Raw genomic sequence first — 5,511 nt, 5'->3', positions numbered from 1 at the left:
TTTAAAAAAAAAAAAAAAAAAAAAAAGTAAGGTTCGAACGAGGTAAATAATTGCCAAAGCTCAAAAACAATGTGGAGTAAAGTGCTTACCTTACAAGCACAGGGCCCTGGTTTCGATCCCCAGCACAGAAAAAAAAAAACGATGTGGAAAACAGAATCAGCATGTCAGCTGATGTTTCCCGTTACATTCTGTTCCAGAGTCAACCAATCAACTACTGAAGAATGACAGTTGCCACTACCCTCCATGAAGACCTGCTCCCCACATGTATTATCTCAACAGTAACTTCGATACTCTGAAGAAGTTACACATGGTACAAACTAGGAAACAGTGCTTCAGAGAGGTTAGAATTGAGCAAGAACAGACTGAGTCCCAGGAACAGAGAAAAGAATCCTATTCCATCTCCAGGAAGCCAAACCCCTGATTCTAAAATAACAGATGTTGTTATGTGTAAAGTTAATGAAAGTGAAAATGATGCATCTCAGTTAAAGTTAATGAAAGTGAAAATGATGCACCACCATCATGTGTCCCCAGCGATGCCTGCTGCTGGTGGCCACGTCCTGGCTCTGCTCCAGCCTCCTGGCCTTTTCACTCACTCTCCACATGGCTCAGCTCTCCTTCTGTGCCTCCCGCTCCATCCCACACTTCTTCTGTGACCTTCTGCCGCTCCTCAAGCTTGCCTGTTCAGACACCCGTGCCTTTCATGTCACCATGTTCACTGAAGCTGCCCTCTCAGGTGTGCTCCCTCTCGCTGTGTCCTGGCCTCTTATGCCCACATCATGCACACCACCCTCAGGATCCCCTCTGCTGGGGGGAAGCACAGAGTCTTCTCCACCTGTGGCTCTCACCTGACGGTGGTCACTCTCTTCTATGGAGCCCTCTTCCTGGTGTTTCTCCAGCCCTCATCCTCCTACTCAGCAGATACTGGGATGGTGGCGTCGATTGTATATACGATGGTCACCCCTATGCTGAATCCTTTTATCTACAGCCTGAGGAATAAGGACATGAAGGGGGCTTTGTGGAGGCTGTTTGGATTGGGGAAATGCTGTACCTCATCAGTAAAGAGCAGTTCCCCAGAGTAGAAGCCCAGGCTCTTCAAAACACCTTCCTAATTCAACTCCTCTATTACAATTTTTGCAGAACTGATTCAAGGCAGGATGGATACTTGGCATCACAAAGAGGTTTAACCAATGAGAAATGCCTGATTTGGCAACACTGGGAATAGGACCGACTGTTTAGGGACAGAGCTACAGCTTGGCAAGAGAATCTCAACAATCCCTACAGGATGGCAAGGCAAAAAATTATACCAGACAAACTGAAACAGTAAGGAAGACTTTCCTCAAGGTCACTGTCCTAGCGGGAGAGGCCATAATTCAGTCTCAACTTGAGTCCCCTGAAACAAAGGTCAGGTGGATTTTTAAGTGTTGAGGCGAGAGGAAGATCGTAGGTCATCTGTGTCTGCTAATTAGCTTTACCAGAAGGAAAAATGAAGTTCTCTTATCTTTTCTTAAATGCATTCTATCTAGTACCTAAATAATAGGTTCTTTTTGACATAATCATATGTTCATAGAATATGATTTGCTCCATTTCAGTCCCCAGTACTTTCTCTTTCCCTCCCCTCCTGCCTCCCCTTAATTCCTTTCCTCTCCTCTGCAGGTCTTACTTCTATTTATTTATTGTTTTTCTTCATTGGTGCTTTATAGATATACTTAAAGGTGGAATTCACTGTGGTATGTTCATAAATATACACAGCATAATTTCATCTGTTTTATTCTGCAGTTCCTCCCTTTTCCAGTCCCTCCTCCTTCCCTCTCAATCCCCTTCTTAATTCAAAACGCCTTCCTAATTCGACTCCTCTATTACAACTCCACTAATCTCCCCTCTATTTTTTTCTTTTTTGTATTTGTTCTTTTTAGATATGTATGACTGTGGAGTGTATTGTGACATATCACACATATGTGGATACGTGTGGTTGTACATGGTGTGGAGTTCACTGTCATGTATTCACATGTGAACACGAGAAGTTATGTCCGATTCATTCTACTGTCTTTCCCATCCCCATCCCGCCCCCTTTCCTTCATTCCTGTCTAATCCCATGAACTTCTGCTCTTTCCTCCCCCACGTATTGTGTTAGCATCCACATATCAGAGAGAATCCAACCCTGCTCCCATTTTTTTTCCCTTATGCTCTACTTCCACATGCGAGAGAAAACATTCAGACTTGACTTTCTGGGTCTGCTTTATTTCACTTAGCATGACATTCTCCAGTTCCAAACATTTACCAGCAAATGCCAAAATTTCACTCTTCTTTATAGCTGAGTAAAACTTCTTTGTGTACATATGCCACATTTTGTTTACTCTTCATTAATGGATGGGCACCTGGGCTGGCTCCATAACTTTCTATTGTGAATTAGGCTGCTATAAACTTTGATGTACATGTACCACTGTAGTATGTTCATTTATGAATAAATATCAAGGAGTGGGATATCTGGTCCAGATGGTGGTTCCATTTCTAGTCTTTTGAGGAATCTCCACACTGCTTTCCAAAGTAGTTTACTAATTTGCGGTCTCACCAACAACATGTGAATGTACCTTTCTCTCCACATCCTTGCTGGCATTTGTTATTATTTGTTACATTACTCATGATGATTGCCATTCTAACCCGAGTGGGAGGGAGAAGGAACAGGAAAAAGAGGGACTGTGGGATAAAACTAACTAAATCATACATGGATACATCATAAAAATTTCACTTTTATGAATATCTATAAAGCACCAACTTAAAAAAATTAATAAATAAAAGAAAAACCAGTAGAGTAGAGGAAGGAGGGAAGAGGAGAAGGGAGGGAGAGGGAAGGGAGGAGGAAGCAATGGGGACTGAAACAGAGCAAATTATATTCCACATATGTATGATTATGTCAAAATGAACCCAATGTTATATAAAACTAAAACATAATGATAAAAACTTGAAAGAAATAAAATAGTAACTCGCCAGAGAAAAGTTTCTCCTCCCCAGGAGTATACCAGTGCATCCTCCCTCACACCCTGGTTCTTCAGTTGTAGACAAAGGATACAGTGTAGGAGTCATCACCACGTCCCACAGCCTTCAATGGCCCCATCTTGAATGAGTAGGAAGAGTAAAATTTCTCAGAACCTTTTGTCTCCTGCACTTTTAAACTCCCGCAGAAACTTAGGAATTAAGGAACACACTTAGGACAATTCAAGAGTCAAAGAAAAATAATTATGTATATTAAAAATATATTTTATGTGAATGACAATCAATATGCTGCATATCAGAACATGGGGGATACAAATAAGACATATTTAGAGAGAATTTATAGCCACGTATTCAAATGTAAAGGAAGGGAGAAAGCTACAAAATACTGTGGTAAGCACCCATTATAAGAACTTAGGCACAAAATGGCAACATCAATGGAGGGAAGGTTTAAAAAAAGGAAGTAACATAGATGAGGGGGGCAGGAAAGACATAGAAAGAAGTTCACAAAGCAAAAAGATTACTCTTCAAAAAGTTTAATAAAATTTCTATCCCTCTGGCATCCCGCCTCTGCCTGGGAGGCCAAAGGGGTGAGGCCACCACCACCCCATAGGGTTTAGGTCAAGGGTACTGGTCACAGGGAGGTTGTTTTTTGTCAAATACCAGCATCTTCATCATAAACGCCAGCCTGTGAAGATTTCTGGGTGCCCAGGAATCTGAGGGTGGTTTATCTGCCTCCACTGTCGTTTGTGGCAATGAGGCCCAGATTAAATGAAAGGAAAATGAGGGAGTAGGGGATTCTCCTCACTAGCTGTCTGGAGGGAGCTCATAGAACGAGGAATGTCACATTTTTTTAAAACTGGGTGGCATGATCATAGGAATCATTTTGTTTGGCTTCCTAGCTTGCATGTACATTAAATATTTTCTTTTGCCTGGAAAACCAACATTGAAAAGTAGGTGGAGGAAGAGAAGCCACAGACAGAACTAGAAGGGCCCATGGAGAAGGGCCAGGATCTCTTGCACTGTCCCACTGTACCCCCAATAAGGCAGATCTGCATCCCTAAAGGATCTGTAGCCAGCCTTCTGTACCAGGAATGCCCCTCTCCATCCTTACCTTCTTACGTGCTTGTTCCCTGACTATAGCATTTACTGCACCATTGGAAAACTCACCCTGACTCCATGGTATGAACACCCTGAAAACAGAAGGAAACCCCATTCCACACTGATCCTGGCCCAGTAAATAGTTGATTATTGACACACCAGGAAATAAGAGCTCAAACACCTTCTTGGTTGCAAAATAGTTGTAGACATCTCCTACAGTCCTGATGAACTGTTTTGCCTTGCCTTTCCTTTTAAAGGTTAGTCATCTGGTTTCTTCATCTGGGGTCACTATTTGCCTATTTCAATATTGAGCATCCCAAGAAGACATTTGGGAAAAACCCATTAGCAAAACAAAAATGTATATTGCAAAAAAAATTGTATCTCTCTGGTGAAACCACTCAAGAAAAAAGAACAAGCAACAACCCATAACAGTAATTAGAATAACATCTCACCATACATGACCAGCAGAAATTCTTTAGAGTCTTCATAATACAGAATTCATGAATATCAAGACATTTAAACATTTTTTTAAAAGAGTGACATCTATTCAGATATTAAAATAAAATATGAGGGGGCTGGGGTTGTAGCTCAGTGGTAGAGTGCTTGCCTAGCACATGTGAGGCACTGGGTTCAATCCTCAGCACCAAATACAAATAAATAAATAAAATAATGGTATCTGCAAATAAAAAAAATTTTTAAACAAAATATGAGGATATTACAAAAAAATTTCTAACAACAAACTTGAAATTTTAGGTTAAATAGGTAACCACCTTAAAAATATTCCACCAAAATTGATACAAGAAGAAATTAAAACCCTGAAAAGACCTATAATAAGAAAATTAAATCAGTATGCCAAACTCTTTCCTCAGAGAAAATTTCAAGCCCAGATGTCCACAAGAGTGAGCTCAATTTCTTTTTCGAAAAACTGTTTTTAAAGAAAGACTTAATTCCTATCTCATGAAAACTTCCAGATACTGAAGAGAAATAAAAAGGGGCAGGCAGGGGGATAAAAAGGAGATCACAAAAACAGAATACCAGCAAAATACAAGAAGGGAACTAAGGAGAGGGAGGGGAGGAGGAAAAGAGGAGGTACTTGGTAAAGAAATTGACCAAATTATGTTGTGTACATGGTGAATATGTAACAATGAATCCTGCCATTATGTATAATTATAGTTCACCAACAAAAAATATTTAAACTCTTTTATATAATAAAAAATACAGATCATTCACAAACCTCCCTTATTAAGAACAAAACATTCATACCAAAAGCCAACAATGTCATTACACAAAAAGACACTACAAGCAAATCTCAGTGATGAACATAGACTCATAAATTCCAAACAAAATATGTAAAACAAACCCAGCAATGTACAACAAAAGATAATTTTTTATGACCTTCTTGGTTTTCCCCAGTAATTTCCC

General features: G+C 40.1%; 1 pseudogene; it reads left to right on the top strand.

Moving 5' to 3' along the window:
- Nucleotides 1-507: 507 nt before the first annotated feature.
- LOC124964813 (olfactory receptor 1J4-like) lies at nucleotides 508-1,079 on the top strand (annotated as a pseudogene).
- Nucleotides 1,080-5,511: the final 4,432 nt, after the last annotated feature.

Source organism: Sciurus carolinensis, chromosome 14, assembly GCF_902686445.1.
Source record: "Sciurus carolinensis chromosome 14, mSciCar1.2, whole genome shotgun sequence".
NCBI classification, from domain to species: domain Eukaryota; kingdom Metazoa; phylum Chordata; class Mammalia; order Rodentia; family Sciuridae; genus Sciurus; species Sciurus carolinensis.
This window is presented reverse-complemented; position numbering and strand designations above follow the sequence as displayed.